The following is an 18,108-nucleotide window of genomic DNA, read 5'->3' on the forward strand; positions in this document are numbered from 1 at the left end:
TCATCTAACCATTATTCTACCTTGGGCAGTACTAAATAATGGTTAGATGACTCTTTCCTAGAGAACAAACATAGTTCTCTTTCAAGTATGGACTTCTAATAAAATAGGTTGCTGATCTTAATCCTGGCCACGTGTATGATAATTCAGAGACCTCTTTACTAAGAATCAATAAGATATTTTTAAGCCACTTAATATAGTATACACTAAGGGACGGTAATAAGCACCACATTCCCCAAAGCCGACATATTAAAAAAAACACAGGAACATTCATATTTCTTATTGATCACGAAACAACGTATTTAACTAGTAAAGAAGCAGAAGACAACTTGTTCGTTGCAGCTTACATATGATAATCGCCTTTGCGATCCAAAGTGATATGACCTAGATGACATATCGGTAAACTATTTTTTAATGTTACTTCCCCGTACCCCCATGTAAAGTTGTAAACTATATTGCAATAACATCGTGAGTGGGCGCTGAAGAGTTTTATATTTTTAATTAATTTTATATATTTTTTCTATTTTTAATAATTTTTTACACAATTCGGAAACCCTGCTGTACAGTTTTCAATCAGCTTCAGGACTCCTAAGCGGGAAAATGGCCTCATACTGGACAATGAATTTAATCTCCAACATGTGTATGCACGCTACACCTTTTAAAAGTAATAAACAGCTTTTCAGACCAAATAACTCGAAATGCCTGTATGACAATCTCAGTCTCAGTTATGATGGGATGCTTGGCAACTTCTACGACTGTCTTTCTTAATTTGCAAGCTTGAAAATATTTTTCAAGAAAAAAGGGCAGCCACACTCCACACTCCCGAAAATTTTCGGGTAATAAGGAATGCCACGATTTCTCGCCTATAAAGTGTCGTCGCAGCCTCCCGGACTACAAGGGAATCACCCCTCCTCACAAGCGTGCCTATGAGGAATTAGTCTTGTTGGAATTCCCATTTTGAGTAACATTCTTTTTCTCGTTTCCCTTATTTTGAAACTTTTTACCGGTAAATTTTTCAACTTTGATATCGATGACTGTATTCCACATATCCTTAATCGCTATCTGTAGAACAAAGACTGAATTTCATTTCAGTATAGCTTTCAAGTTTCTTTTGGCTCTCATTCCGTGCCAGTGCCGCTCATAATTTCAAAACAGGGATATCGAGTATTTTAGAATGCTGTATTTGGAATAGTTGGTATTTCAGCTAGAGTCGAAGTGTGTGACTTTTGTAAGTAGAATTTAGTTATGTTTACTAGAATTACTTTTTTGTGAAAAGTATACCATGTTATCCCCCCCACAAAAAAAAGATATATTTTTGAAAATCTCTTAATAAAAAGAAATGTACTTGAGATAAAGGAAATTCGTAAACGATCGTTGAGGAAAAACATTCTGGGTTATGTCTTAGCTCAGAAAGATTTAGTTTTCTCTTTAACGGTTTTCATTTTACCTTGCAAAAACAAAATGGTATTCTTCATTATCAGAAGTCCCTCTATATTGCAAGAGAAGCGCACTCGATTTCGATGAAGCCCTTTATTCGGAAGAACCAAGACTCAAATCCCGAATAGGAAGCACAGAACTTTTACAGAGCTTTTCAATTGAGGATTTAGGTTGTAAGGTTTTCTTCTCAGATCTCGAGTATTTCATCTTTCAACGAGGCAAACTAGCAAGGAGAACATGCACAGTTTACATACATCAATATATATTTGGATAGAAGGCAAACCACTTGATCACAAAATTATGGTTACGAAAGCCAATCTCGACAGGGGGAGGTCGTGGATTTAAAGGTCCTGTAAGCCCTGCGTTGTTGTTGTTATTATTATTATTATTATCTGAAGAAGCAAAAGTGAAAATCTGCATGCACTGGCAACTGCAAACTTTATTTTTAGCGGAGTGTGATCGAGATATATTGGAGAGATTCAGGAGCATTAAATGAAATTTGTGAAGTAGTTATTAGATTTTTTTCAGGATTTCTTATTCTTCTACGCATACAATTGACTTTACATTTTCATTAATAATATTTTAATTTTTACTATAATTTAATTTTTATATTTAACTGAAAATTTCTTTCAGTTAAATATTTCTTCAGTCTCTTCAATTTTATAAAAATGTCGATAATATTTCTTTTAGAATTATTAGTTTAATGTCAAATATTATAAAATTAAAATATATAAAATTGGTTCTTTAAGTTTCATTTAACTTCTAAAAATAACAAACAAACATGGATTTTCCGTTTCATTAATTTTTTTGGAATGACCGGGTTCGAATTTGATCTATGACCAGAGGAACCTTTCTGAGGCGTTTCAATCAAATGATGAGTTAGACAGTCTCATACGGGTTGGTGGAGGAGGTAGTTTCTCTGGAAAGTCGAGTTTTTTGTCCTTCAAAAGAAGTAAATCGCCCATGTGAATAATACGCATCTACAGACATAGGACACTAACTACGAGATAGAAGAGATCAGATCCTCACCATCTTCTCATTACTTATTTTATTATCTTATCATCTTACGATGACTGCACATTATGGATCTCCAGTAGTGATCCATACCAGTCAACCTCCTGGATGGAGAAGACAATTGATAAGATAGGATTGGACAGGGCAATCCTTTAATTATCTGCCATTTGGTTTCGTTCCTTTGATCCCAACCCCCAATAATCAATATTATCGTCGACTACTGTTTACCAATTCCTTATTAATTATTCCAAAATTGTTTATAGCACTTCATATTCCTCACAAAGCAACTCGCATTAATATAAATCTGTTTAAAGCAATTCATCTATCGAAAGAATTTGCTTTGTTTCAAAGTGAGGGTTCTCATTTTGCTCCTATTATTTGATTCGTTGTAATTTGTAAATCTCACTTTAGAAGTATTTGGCGTGGGGAGTCTGCTATAGAACGCTCATTTAAATGTTGATATTTTCTTTTCTGTCGAATCAATTACTGTTAGAAAGTTCTGAAAGAATTATTACGAATGGCCCGTTAGCTCAGCTGGTCAGAGCGTCGTGCTAATAACGCGAAGGTCGTGGGTTCGATACCCATACGGGCTAGTTCATTTCGTAATTTTTGCTTTTAATGAGACGTTATGTTTCTTAAAATTAAAACTTTTATTACCTTAGAAATTCCTTATTCTAGTGATAACCTGAATATTTTGTACTTTGAATTCCTTGATGACGTATTGTTTTGTATCAATACTACTCACACCCACCGCTAATCCTTACTACTCACACTGGGTAGTAATGATCAGCGGCGGTATGACAGTATATAGTGCACTATTCTGCTGATCAGGTGAGTGGTGGGCGATGAACTGACCTCAGTCTCTGACTGTGTAGGTGACCGACCAAGTTAAATAGTGAACCATAGCAAAGATAACGTACTTATCAAAAATTAGGAAATCTATTACATGAAAGTGAAAGCAGTTACTCTATTCTGTTCCAACGCTTAAAATATATGTTGGTGCCTGAGTCTCATCTTAAAAAAAAAAAAGTTGCGTATATACTGCCAAACCCGCTTATTTGGGTGCGGGGCTTTTTTTTCCCTGCTTCTATTTGTTGGCATGTAGGGAGGACAAGTACTGAAGTTGAATGTGCACGTCTAATTCGGTGTACCATCTTAGATCGCTTTTCTGAACTGATTCCATTAAGAAGCTTTCTTCAAGATCGGAATGGTCTTGCGATAACACTGATATATATTGGAAGACATTGAGCAATGACGATTTATGTTTTTGAAAACTATGTCTAAATATGGCTGGCCAAGTAGTTTAGTAGAGATGGATTCTAGTGTGTGTGGTAATGAGTTTAGATTTTCAGATACCATAATATTAGACTTCCATAAGAATGAATAGTTTTCGTGCATTCTTTTCACAATGTCAGTTAGCACATCGATATAGAAGAAACTAAGGTTTTCACGTGATGCTTCTTTTTTTTTTTCATTTACCTAATCGTAATAGATATCAATTTTAGAACATTGATTATATTAATTTGATCTCTCACTGTTCTACCATATTCTCTTTCCCGCTAAGCTGCGTGAATTAAAACATTTGGATTTAAAGCATGTGTTTAAACAAATAAAACAGATTTGGTAACTCCTCCAATGCTGTCTTGTATAAATAAGATAATAAATACAGTGCTTGAGAACCAGTGGTGTATTAATAAATGCAGACATATATGAATTTCGATAATTAATATCTCATTAATAAGAGTTATAATGAAGTATTTTATTATTAGCACGAAGTTCTTCTTTTATAGAATAAGATTTCACCTTTTTTTAGCTGAGATTACGGCTAGAGGAATTAACGACGTGTTAGCTGTTAGCTACATGTGCCCCTGCTCATTTTACGGTCTTATTAGAAAAAGTCATCTCCGTATGAGTTCGATTAACTAAAAAGACCTCATGAAAGTTCGCGTACAACACAGAATGCCAACGAGTCTTTTTTCAATCCAGAGGATGTCAAATTACCCAAAGGGTAATTTGACATCCTCTGGACCGTGCGTGTAATCTGAATCCATCGTTTTGAATTATATCAGTGTCATATGAGTGTCAACAGCTCATTCCCATTCATCGTTTTCTGTCTATTGCCCTCGCTCTGTAAAAAAAAGAATAATAACCATATATATATATATATATATATATATATATATATATATATATATATATATATATATATGGTAAAGACACCAAGCTATTTTAAACCTGGTTTTACTCCATTTCCCAAGTAAGCAAGCAGACAAGTAAGTTAAGTTTGCACCTTCAAGTATTGCATATCTAGGTGACCCGTAAAGTAGTGCAAGTTAAGGCAACTCATAGTAAGGGTGGATTAAGCTCTGATCACTATTCTTAATATTTACCCTTAATGCAAAGCCCATCTCCTGGAGGAGATGGGCTTTGCATTAAGATGCAAAAAATATTATGCTATGTATTAAAGGCAAGGGGCCACTACACAGACCGGTTTCGACCTTTATTGAGGTCTCATCACTGGGAGCCAGGCTTAGAAATGCCAAGATTTTAGTAATACAGAGCTTATAAGTATTTTACCAGAACAAGTTACCATAAGGTTTTTTGAACTTATACCCAAGGTAAAATACTTTCTACATCTATCTCTCATCCTGAGATTTTTATTCAATAAGGTCAAAAGCCGTAATCTCAGATAAAAAAAAGGTGAAATCTTATTCTATAAAAGAAGAACTTCGTGCTAATAATAAAATACTTCATTATAACTCTTATTAATGAAATTTTAATTATCGAAATTCATATATGTCTGAATTTATTAATACACCACTGGTTCTCAAGCAATGTATTTATTGTCTTATTTATACAAGACAGCATTGGAGGAGTTACCAAATCTGTTTTATTTGTTTAAACACATGCTTTAAATCCAAATGTTTTAATTCACGCAGCTTAGCAGGAAAGAGAATATGGTAGAATAGTGAGAGATCAAATTAATATAATCAATGCTCTAAAATTGATATCTATTACGATTAGGTAAATGAAAAAAAAAAGAAGGATCACGTGAAAACCTTAATTTCTATATCGATGTGATAATTGACATTGTGAAAGGAATGCACGAAAACTTGGTATCTGACAATCTAAACTCATTACGACACACACTAGAATTCATCTCTACTAAACTACTCGTCGAGCCATATTTGGACATAGTTTTCAAAAACATAAATCGTGATTGCTCAATGTCTTCCAATATAAATCACTGTTATCGCAAACCATTCCGATCTTGAAGAAAGCTTCTTAATGGAATCAGTTCAGAAAAGCGATCTAAGATGGTACACCGAATTAGACGTGCACATTCAACTTCAGTACTTGTCCTCCCTACATGCCAACAAATAGAAGCAGAAAAAAAAGTCCCGCCCAAATAAGCAGTTTTGACAATATATACGCAACGTTTTTTTTTTTTTTTTTGAGACTCAGGCACCAACATATATTTTAAGCGTTGGAACAGAATAGAACAACTGCTTTCACTTTCATGTAATAGATTTCCTAATTATTAATAAGTACGTTATCTTTTCTGTGGTTCACTATTTAACTTGGTCGGTCACCTACACAGTCAGATGCTGAGGTCAGTTCATGGACCACCACTCACCTGATCAGCAGAATGGTGCACTATAAACTGTCATACCGCCGCTGATCATTACTACCCAGTGTGAGTAGTAAGGATCAGCGGTGGGTGTGAGTAGTATTGATACAAAACAATACGTCATCAATGAATTCAAAATACAAAATATTCAGGTTATCACTAGAATAAGGAATTTCGCAGGTAATAAAAGTTTTAATTTTAAGAAACATAACGTCTCATTAAAATGCAAAAATTATGAAATGAACAAGCCCGTATGGGGATCGAACCCACGACTTTCGCGTTATTAGCACGACGCTCTAACCAGCTGAGCTAACGGGCCATTCGTAGCAATGCTTTCAGAACTTTCTAACAGTAATTGATTCGACAGAAAAGAAAATATCAACATTTAAATGAGCGTTCTATAGCAGACTCCCCACGCTGAATACTTCTAAAGTGAGATTTACAAATTACAACGAATCAAATAATAGGAGCAAAATGAGAACCCTCACTTTGAAACAAAGCAAATTCTTTCGATAGATGAATTGCTTTATACAGATTTATATTAATGCGAGTTGCTTTGTGAGGAATATCAAGTGCTATAAACAATTTTGGAATAATTAATAAGGAATTGATAAACAGTAGTCGACGATAATATTGATTATTGGAGGTTGGGATCAAAGGAACGAGACCAAATGGCAGATAGTTAAAGGATTGCCCTGTCCTATTCCATCTTATCAATTGTCTTCTCCATCCAGGAGGTTGACTGGTATGGATCACTACTGGAGATCCATAATGTGCAGTCATCGTAAGATGATAAGATAATAAAATAAGTAATGAGAAGATGGTGAGGATCTGATCTCTTCCATCTCATAGTTAGTGTCCTACGTCTGTAGATGCGTATTATTCACAAGGACGATTTACTAGTTTTGAAGGACAAAAAACTCGACTTTCCGGAGAAACTACCTCCCCCACCACCTCCGTATGAGACTGTCTAACTCACCATTTGATTAAAACGCCTGATAAAGATTCCTCTCGTCATAGACCAAATTCGATCCAGGTCATTCCAACAAAATTAATGAATGGGAAAATTCATGTTAGTTTGTTATTTTTAGAAAAAGTTAAATGAAACTTAAAGAACCAATTTTATATATTTTAATTTTATAATATTTGACGTTAAAATAATAATAATTCTAAAAGAAATACTATGAACATTTTTTCCTTAATCTTTTGACTTTAAGGTCAAAACACCTTATGGTAACTTGTTCTGGTAAAATACTTATAAGCTCTGTATTACTTAAACCTTGGTATTTCTCGCCTGGCTCCCACTGATGAGACCTCAATAAAGGTCGAAACCGCTCTGAGTGGTGGCTCCTTCCCTTTAATACATAGAATCATACATCTCCTCCAGGAGATGTGCTTTGCATTAAAGGTAAATATTAAGAATAGCGATCAGAGCTTATCCACCTTTACCACGAGTTGCCTTGACTTGCACTACTTTGAGAGTCACTCAGACTTGCACTACTTGAAGGCGCAAACTTGACTTACTTGTCAGTTTGCTTACTTGGGAAATGGAATAAAACCAGGTTTAAAATAGCTTGGTATCCTTAACATTACATTGATTAAGGTAAAATACTTTATACATATATATATAATTATATCTCTTTTCCTAGAGAGAGAGAGAGAGAGAGAGAATTTAATTCAGTTGATATAAAATAATATTATTTGTTCGATAAACACTTTTTTTTCATTCGTCGTACGTCAGTGTGTGTATTCTTTTAAATTAAAAACACTCATTGATAAAGTCATAATGTAATTTATCTTCGCCACGAGTTTGATACACATACGTATATCATGATAGCTGTGAATCTTAAAAGATTAAACAATCAAGAATCACTGCAATTTTCTAAAAACAATTAAACGATCTTCCTTTTTACTTCATTTTAGCATCTTCTTAACGGACAATGAGGACAGTCTATTCTTCGTGAGCCAGAGATTTGCAGGAGCTCTTCTCTGTTATATCACGTACTGAAGAGGCCAGTTTTGTGCGTTTAGTGGGAGGGAAAAAACCCGATTTTCTGGGAAGAAAAACCCTGCTGCCACCATATGAGGTTAACTCAGCCTTAGTTGAAAGCACTTTAGAAAATGTCCCTTCCATCTTTGATGGGATTCGAACAAAGTTCTTCCAACCAAGGGATGCTCGTTGATCTCTCCAGTACATCATGCAGGTTAGCTTTGGTTTTGTAGAACAGCATCTTCCGATTCTTTTCTGTAAAACATCTCCAGTTCTGGTAAGAAAACATGCTTCCCTACAGCATTAGCCAGGCGATGACGACAATTGATTTTCTATCTTATCCTTTGCTTCCGTTTTAATCTCCAGCGTTATTCGACTATCCATTCTTGGGAAACCTAAAGGAGAGAAAAGAAATCCGGGTTATTCAACCGGATCCCTTGGATGGAGATTATCCATACGGAAGGACACCAGTACAAAACAATCAGTGTACCGTTTCTTCCCCCTCCTAACGGGCAAATATCTGACGCCCTCGTGTCCCCATCACACATCCTCGGGATCCGGTTATTCTGCCTCATTTTTTCGCCCACCCACCAGGCTTTTCCCTTACGCCCATCCCCATCACTACACCCTTGATGAGCTTTCCTGCGTGATGGATGCGCCAGGTTTCAACTACGCAACATCCTGTATAGAAATAATGGTGTCCTTCCTCCAAATCCTCCTCGCATTCATCACTCTCTACAGCAGTGTGCCGCTCAGTTAAAATCCAACACACTCATCGCTCATCTCTCATCCTAAAATACTTACGTAACACAAACAAAATGAAAACCTGCGTCCCAGATTGGTAAATCGAACTCCTATTTATTAGAGAGACGTCTTCCTTAGTCTAACCGTTGACATCTTATAGACGTGTATGACCCATAATTAAGTAGTAATCGTGCTGTTTTTAAACATTTCTACAGATCGGACCTCTAAAGTTGGGTTATGATAATAAGCCGTTCTTTGTACTATAACTTGAACAGATTAGTATACACTGAATGATGCAACAATGAAAAACGAAAGTACCTTAAATATAAAGAGCCAATAGGCTTCATTTCGGCGATATAAACATTATTCAAATTAAGGGGATATTAAATCCCACATTCTTTTAAAACCGAATAAGAAACTCAAAGATTGGAATCAGAGAGTTTCATGCCGAATATAGTATAATAAACTATAAAAGAATCGGCGATTACTAATGTGAGCTAATGCAAGTAGTCCTAGTACGTAGTACAATCTCAGGGAACTCGTTGCAAAGGTGGGGAAAGTTCTGATCGCTAATCTTGGTATTTTCCATATATTTTCCATATATTCGGCATGAAACTCTCTGATTCCAATCTTTGAGTTTCTTATTCGGTTTTAAAACGATGTGGGATTTAATATCTCCTTAATTTGGACGAAAGGTACCGTTTGCAAAACTCTGTTGGCAGTTTCAATAGTACTGCAGTACTATAGACTTTGTTGAAATTATTGAAACTTCAACAATGGACCAATATGCCTTGGTTGAACTGATTCAGTAGAACCGGGCTTTGAAAAACTTCCTAACTACAAAATAGGATGTTCCCCTCCTTTTTTTTAAACAATAAAATAACAAGGCTTATAAATTGAAGCAGAAGGTATTAACTTAGGCTCACCCAGAGCATATTTATAAAAGCCTTCCTAACGAATATCTTAATATCTTTCTAACGTTTTCTGATCAGGATACATTGTACTCTTTTTCGCATTACAATTTTTTTGCAATAAACATTACAACACCGCATACATAATTGCTAGGATCAATTTAAGAAAATTGGTAAATGGAAAACAATATCTTACTTTTATTTTCTTTTATATTTTAAAGATCAAATGACAAATCCCAAATTTTTATGATAATCCTATAGAGAAGAAATTCTCAAACATAATACTACGTTAGCACTGTGGATGGGCCGAAATTTGAGGCAAAAAAGACAAACGTTTTGACATCAGATTTCAAGGCGCATCAGTTGCGTATGTTGTACGCTTTAGAAAATAGCCAAGAGGGAAGAAGTGTTCCAGAAGACAACAGCAGGAGAACAAATGAAGAGCAAAAATTGATTCAGTAATTTTGAAGTTGGAACTATTTGGGATTGACGTATGCACGAATTTGAATACACATTTTAACAGACTTAGGAAAGAGTGTAGGAATTATGCACGCAAATTCTGAACAGTGACCATGGATGTAATTGGAGAAAATGCAAGCAAGAGAAACTGCAGATCAGTGTGGGTGGGTGGGTGGGTGGGTGTGGGTATGGTTGTGTAAGTGAGAGAGATAAATAGATAGATAGATAGAGAGAGAGAGAGAGAAAGAGGGAGACCTAATTATTCTCTTCTCCACATTCTTGTTTTAGGGGATCTTTGGCATACCATACCAAACACTGTCACCAAAATTCAAAGGTTGGATGAATTTTTGACTTGTGTACAGAAAATAGTTGTTCAGAGCTAAAGTGATGCATTGACAAAAAGAAAAAAAAGAAGTCATTTTATGGTTGATGACGATGTACTCTTTGCAAAATGTTTATGCCAAGACAGATCCGGGTGCTGTCAAAAATAAGAGGGGAGAAAATTGCTTCTCGTTTGCGCGAAATAAGATAGCAGTACGTTTTTATAGTACTTAAGTTAATACTGTTAGCAGCAAGCAGCTTAAAGAATCATTTGGAGGTTAGAATTTAGGGTTAATGTAGTTGATATTCCGGAAGATTTCGTAAAGTTTATAGTGCAATGAAATGCTTGTCGAATGAAACACACGAGTGAAGTAACCCTAATCAGAAGAACTGCGTATTCGATTTGTAGTCAACTAGAGGAGACTGTTGTACACAAAAGGAATAAAGAGGCAAAACAGTAGAGCCAATTGGAAAGAAATTTTGAGGATAAACATTTATCAGCCCTCACACATAATGTGATGATGGACAGACGGAACGTCTAGATATTCATTTTGGACACGATCCTTATCATCTGCTTCTGGCGACAGTCCAAGGAAGTATTCAAAGTTTTCACGATTTGAATGACAATAGGAGATATGCGTAGGTAGTCCATGCAATGATTTCAAGAAAAAAGTAAAAAGCCAGAAGACATTTTATACGAGTAAAATGGGAACCATACGAATGCAAAAGAGGTAAAAGTGGGATTGAAATATTTTATAGAATAGTTTTTGCCAAAAGACCAGAATGCAATTCTGCTTTTGGACATGCGATACTTACAGCCTTTAAGGTCGATGACCTGCCTGATTGATTTAATAAACATAATTTACGATACGGTGGTTAGTGTTATGCTTAAATATATATTCTGCCTATAAATTGCGTGTGTTCTTTTCTAGTTTGCTTTTTTGGAGATGAAAAACTCGAGTTTTCAGGAAGAGAACCCTGCCATACCAAACGAGTACCGCCAGCTCACCTTCAATTGAGAAATCCTGATAAATTTGTTTCACGTCCTAAACGAGATTCGAACTTCGTCGAATTGCTTCCGCTTTTAGATTTAATATAATCAGAAAAGGAAGACGCAAATTACAATGAAAGCTATTTTTAATAGGCCCTCCCACGAAGTTAATTTTGTTTGGTAATTTTTTATAGAGTAGAAAAAAATGAAAGAATATTTTCAATAGGAAGTTGGTAATAAGGTACACAGTAATATCATAGCATATTTGCCTACTCTTTCAGAGTACATATTAAGAATTTCGCAATTTTTTTATAATTCGTCTTATTTATTTATTTTGTGTTGTTCTTTCTCTTTACATAATCAATTAACCCTGTTCATAAACCACAATCCATTAACCCCATCTAAATACAATCACAAACATCACAAACATCCATGCCCAGGAAGGGATTCAAACCAGCATCCTGTTCACTGGGGAGAGGATACGTTTACCATGCGACCAATCAGGTCAGTAGTTTTGATGCATCCGATTTTTCTCTTTTCACAGCCATAGCGCAGTTCTTCCATAATGCAAGTTTAGATAGGGGATGAGAATTTAAAGTGGGATGTGCACTCCAAACAAAAAGCAATCAATACTGGATTGTAGTCTAAATTGTCTGGAGGACAATAAACATCGACCATTGGAGTGTCTAGTGAGAAGATAACTGCAGTGTTTTGAAGTGTTTGAAGATTCTATTGATTATGTGAACACATTTTCAAGACCATTAGTAATAGAATCTCGGCATCTGTACTTGCTTGATCTTAGCAGTTGAAAAAGAAAAGCCTGTCGGAATTATGATGATTAAGATGTTCAGAGAAGTTGTTTTCACTATCAGGAAAGTAAGACTGAAAAAAAAGCAATATTTAAAGAAAGTAACGAATTAATTCAGAATGGATGGTGGTATTAGGACAGAGATAGCAAATAGAATTTGATAGAATGGAGAGTACAGATTTTCAACCAATGAAATCAGCAGATTCCAAGTCGGATACTCTTTTGTAAGGTATTTCAGAGCAAACCTATCGTACCTTTGAGACAAAAAAGAGTCCAAGCAAGTGTAATTGGGAAAAATGATAAAAATAATGCTCATTCACGCATACTCATCTTGCCGCTGGTTTTCCCTTTCAGTCGTTACTGACCGTAGGTGACTTTGTAGGCAGTGGCCGCAAATTCTGGTGAGATTTTACAGTGTAGTTCACCATTGCTTTCCTGAACCCCCCCCCTCCCCCCCACAATTTTATCTATCTCGGGACCGGCAAATTGCTGGGACGTATTCATGGTTGTGTTCACTGGGCTGGTTTGCCTGTGTTCTGGAGATGAAAAACTCGAGTTTTCCGGTGAAAAAAAAAAAAATCTCCATCCGTATGAGACGGCTTTAGTCGAAAGAGACCTGATAAAGGTTCCTGACGTCACTGAAAGGAATCGAAACCAGGGCTTTCCCACCAAACGGTTTCATCTATACTGACTGACCTACGGAGGTTCTACTCATTTTAGTTTGCCCAATTATACTTTGAAATGCGAGCTTCTGTTAAAAAAAAAATAAGTGTGGTGTTTCAAACTAGAGAGATAGAAATGAAACAGCTTCGAGGTTGTCAAAAAGGTGCAGCTATTTACGTGTACGATATTCACGATATTTACAGCTACTTCGTTGCATACAGGAATAGATTAGTGCGGATAAAGGCAAATCTCACCAAGACACAGTGAGAAGTGAATCAGTACGGCTTGGTGAGATTTGCCTTTATCCGCACTAATCTATTCCTGTATGCAACGAAATAGCTGTAAATATCGTGAATATCGTGTATGTAAATAGCTGCACCTTTTGACAACTCGTGTAGCAGAGTATATAAGTTCTTTTCGCTATACCCTTTGGTATTAATTTGGTCTAGCTACTCACTGATGAAGCCACAATAAAGGCTAAAACCGGTCTGGGTAGTAACCTCCCACCATAATGCAATAACAGCATACATTTCCTAGGAAATGTGTTTTTACATTATGGAAAATACCAAGAATAGCGATCAGAACTTTCCCACCCCTTTGCTACGAGTTGCCCGAGTTTGTACTACGTACTAGGACTACGTGCATTTGCTCACGCTAGTAGTCGCCGATACTTTTATAATTTATTATACTATATTCGGCATGAAACTCTCTGATTCCAATCTTTGAGTTTCTTATTAGGTTTTAAAACAATGTGGGATTTAATATCTCCTTAATTTAAATAATGTAAATATCGTATTTGTTTCTTTTTATGTGCCACCCCCCCACACACAAAATTCTGAATACACATGGTATCATATATAGTGTATATACGAGGGTGGTCTAAAATAGTCTCGGCCTCGTCCATAGATGGTAACACTATCGGCAACAGATTTTTTTTCTAAGTTGGTGCATCTGTCATAAGCATCCATGTGAAATTGCAAGTCATTCTATCAAGCAGTTTGTTTTATACAGCTGTCTGAAGCAAAAGTGTTGTCTGTATCCCTTGAAATAGATAACATTGAGTATCCTGGGGTTATAAAATTATTTGTAAAAGACGGTTTAACGCCAAAAGAAATTCACTCGAAGTTCATAAACGTTTATGGGCAATTAAGCAATGGGTTGCGGAGTTTAAACGTGGCCGTACCAGCCTCGAATATGATCCACGTGAAGGACGTCCAAAAAGCGTTACAATACCAGAAATCATTGATCAAGTGCACGATATGGTATTGGATGACCGTCAAGTCAAAGTGCGTGAAATTGCTGAGACTATAGGCATTTCAAAAGAACGTGTAGGATATATTTTGCATGAAGAATTGCGAATGAAAATGTTTTGCGCAAGATGGGTGGCGCGCTTGTTCGTAGCAGGTCAAAAAACGCACTCACATGAAAATCTCTGAAGAGTGCTTGGAGCGTTTTAACAAGAATAAAACTTTTTGTGCGCTGATTTATTACTATGGATGAGACTTGGATTCACCATTACACATCGAATCCAAACAGCAGTCAAAACAGTGGACAGAAGCCAGCTGTTCAGCGCCAAAGAAGACAAAGTCGGTTCCATCAACAGGAAAGGTCATGGCATAGGTGTTTTGGGATATTAATGGCATTTTGTTTATTAATTATCTTGAAAAGGGTAAAACAGTAACAGGGGAATATTATTCCGAAAATTTAACCAGACTAGACGAAAAAATTCGTAAGAAAAGACCCGGTTTGCAGAAGAAAAAAATCATCTTTCATCAGGACAATGCATCTGCACACAAAGGTGTTTTGGCAATGGGAAAATTAAGGATCTGCACTATGAATTGTTGGAACATCCACCCTATTCCCCATATTTAGCTTCATCTGACTTCTATCTCTTCCCCAAAGTAAAACTCTTCCTCCCTGGTCAGTATTTTTCTTCGAATCAAGGTGATTGTAGCTATAGAGGGGTATTTTGCAGATCTTACTGAGAACCACTACATAGATAATGGTGCTGGAGCATCGCCGGAATAAATGCATTAGTCTTAAGGGAGATGTTGAAAAATAAAAATAATTTTGAAATTATAAATTCGTGTTTTCATTGTTAGGCCGAGAACGTTTCAGACCACCCTCGCATGCATGGGGAAGGGGATTGTGACTTCCCTACCAAAGACTAAATACCTATAGTACCATTTTTATATTTATATTTATATTTTTCGCCTCTCTTTCTTAACTACCACAAATTATACATAAATTAAAATAGCAAAATAATAATAATAATAATAATAATAATAATAATAATAATAATAATAATAATAATAATAATAAATAAAAAAACAAAAAAAAGTGTTACAGCATTTCCAGGAATTACAGGAATTTGGGTTTAAAATGTCTTGTTTGTCTAATGTTCTTGCACACAGTATGCCTACAACATCAGCTTCTCTGTTTCGTGCATGTGCATGATAGGAGACATAGTTTTTTTTTCTCATATGGATCACATCCACAAATATAAATTCACCATAGATTGGTGCCCTCGTTAGCTAAGAAAGAGAGATAATCTAGCTGAGAGCAAATATAACTTTTTCAAGGCAATTTACTTCTTCAATGAGCAGAATTTTCATCCTTTATAATTCGATCGCCGGTTTGCTGAGAGTAACGCTTGATGATATTCAGGATTCTGATATTTCTAATAATTGGTGTTGTGTACTTAAAGCATTGTTTTCAGTAAATGAAATGATTATTTCAACGTAATGGGGTGGTTAGGTAATGAGCCAAAGTTTTCGTGATAACTAAGTTTTAGTCATTGTTGTTAATGTTTTTCTGTAGTAGTTCAGCATTTAAGAAATTTATTGATACTGAGGGTGTAACTCAGTGGTAGAGCGTTCGCTTTGTATGTGGAAGGCTGTGGGTTCGATCCCCAGCATATCGGATAATTTTTTCCTATTTATTTTTTTACATTATTTATAGGATGGTAAATACGGAGATGCTGCGTTGTGTGCACGCGCGTATTACGTGTTTGTATATAAATAGTATGTAAAGTATTTAGTAAAATTATATCTAAAAATAAATAAATAAGGATATGATTTATCACCACAAGTCAAACTATATGGTGGGTGGTGGAGTTAGTGTTATTGGATTTGTTTCGAATCAGTACAGCGTCCCCTGTTATTCGTTTTTTTTTTAATTTATTTTTTCTGTTTTTTTTTATATTTCTTCATTATTTCATTTCCTTTTTAGCATTGAATAAGTCTGTGTCACAATTAAACAAGAAATGTAAAATTGTTCTATTATAGTCAAAGGAAGCAGGAATCATTAGTTACTGAAAATGTATATTAATTGCCTAATTTAAACCCTTCGATATATTTAGCATATAGATAACTTTAAATAAAGATTTCCATTTCATAGCATGAACATTTTAAACAAGGTGCAAAATTAATTTTGATCTACCTAGAGCTAAATCTCCTGATTTTTATTTGTTTCTCTCTGTGCATGTGTGTGTGTGTGGGGGGGGGATATTTACGTAAAATTTCGACCTTTGCTTCTTCTTCTTCTACTTTCATCCGTTTGTTAATTTAATAGCTGTGCAGTCCTCCGTAAACCATTATACGTTCAATTGACCGTTATAAATTCTGCTCTCATCTTTGACCGGACTCGTATCCCAGTTTTTGTTGAAATTTGTAGAAATTTACAGAATTAATGTTTAAGAAACCACGTGAATTGATTATAATAACAGTTTGTTATGGTCCATTGTCAGATGATGTTTATGAGGCTTAAGAAAAACGATTTCTGCCTAATGTCAAAAACTAAAGCCGGCACCGACATGTCAAACGATTAGCCATTTGGATTCCTCGTCTGCAGTACTTCCGAAGCAATCAGCAGAGCGAGATTATTGCGGAGATTGGTTGGGTTACTGCCAAGGCGATCAGGGCCATGATTAGTGCGTTATATCTGTCAACCGAGTATGCCGTTAGACTGATTATTCTGTTTATAGAGAGCGAGATAATAAATCACCTTTCCTAAGGAATACTTCTGAACAATTACAAATATTAGAAATTTTTTTTAATGCAATTCACCTTACAAAATTAATTTCTCCTAACTGATTCTCACATTAAAACAACCTCAATCGAAAGGAACCTCTAAATTAAGAGTTGTTAAAATAATTGTGAAGAATTAAAATTATTTAAGTAAACATGAATTTCATTTATTTAAATTAAATGACCGAATTTTATTTACAAAGAATAAACATAATTCAAATACATCATGCAGCGTTTGAACTAATAAACCGAAATTCAAAAAAAAAAAAAAAAAGTAAATTAGGTGTGTTAAATCTTATTTTTTTCAGATAGCAAAATAGCATTATTAACAGCGTAAGGACCGGCATCACGCTGGCCTGTACAAAGTTCATAGAAATCCGCATTGCGTAACATTGAACATCCAATATCACGCTGAACGTACTGCTTTTATTAGTGCATTTAAATTTAAAGGCTTTTAAATGAATTCTTTACCGTGTTTTATTACGACACCTAGGCTAATCATAGATAGAGATGTAAAATTTTATAGCCTTTAACATCTTCAAAATATTGCTAGGAAATATTTAAATTATGATCAGGCACAAAAAAAAATTTTGCAGAGCATAAAGGTTTCAATTTTAAGCGAAATAACTAAACTAAAAACGCTGGCCCGCATGGGGATCGAACCCACGACATTCGCGTTATTAGCACGACGCTCTAACCAACTGAGCTAACGGGCCGCTGTATGAAACATTCACTCCCCTACTCTCATCATAGCATAGTAAATAACAGATAAACGAGAGCGCTTTGCGCAATACCTTTCCTTCTATAAAATAATAATGTAGGGTGGAAAAATACGATCAAACAATTATTACGACTGAGAAGAATGAAAAACTTCATGCGAATAAAAAAAAAAAAATTATCGGTTTTATTCATGTACGGTTATGTTTTAAATATGAGATGAAACTGCGCTGAGATTGGTTTGTTTCAATAGCATAAAGCCAGTTCAGAGATATTTATGACTTATAATGATGTAGGTTTGTGTGGTTTGGCGGAGGTTGGGACTCTCATTGTCTCTCTAGAAAACATGACAATCCGAAGTACACACACACACACTGAATTAAATTACGTTATATAA

The 18,108-nt window shown here is 35.4% G+C and overlaps 3 non-coding genes across 3 annotated transcripts; 1 reads left to right on the forward strand and 2 right to left on the reverse strand.

The window, feature by feature from the left end:
• Nucleotides 1–2,967: 2,967 nt before the first annotated feature.
• Nucleotides 2,968–3,041, forward strand: TRNAI-AAU (transfer RNA isoleucine (anticodon AAU)). The gene has a single exon. It is a non-coding gene; the product is annotated as a tRNA-Ile (tRNA).
• Nucleotides 3,042–6,324: 3,283 nt separating this feature from the next.
• On the reverse strand, nucleotides 6,325–6,398 carry TRNAI-AAU (transfer RNA isoleucine (anticodon AAU)). The gene has a single exon. It is a non-coding gene; the product is annotated as a tRNA-Ile (tRNA).
• An 11,238-nt stretch (nucleotides 6,399–17,636) lies between these two features.
• TRNAI-AAU (transfer RNA isoleucine (anticodon AAU)) lies at nucleotides 17,637–17,710 on the reverse strand. Its single transcript has one exon. It is a non-coding gene; the product is annotated as a tRNA-Ile (tRNA).
• Between the last annotated feature and the right edge of the window lie 398 nt (nucleotides 17,711–18,108).

The sequence above is a fragment of the Typopeltis vanoorti genome, chromosome 8, assembly GCF_054136105.1.
Source record: "Typopeltis vanoorti isolate ZY-2024b chromosome 8, IOZ_Tvanoo_1.0, whole genome shotgun sequence".
Lineage (NCBI taxonomy): Eukaryota > Metazoa > Arthropoda > Arachnida > Uropygi > Thelyphonidae > Typopeltis > Typopeltis vanoorti.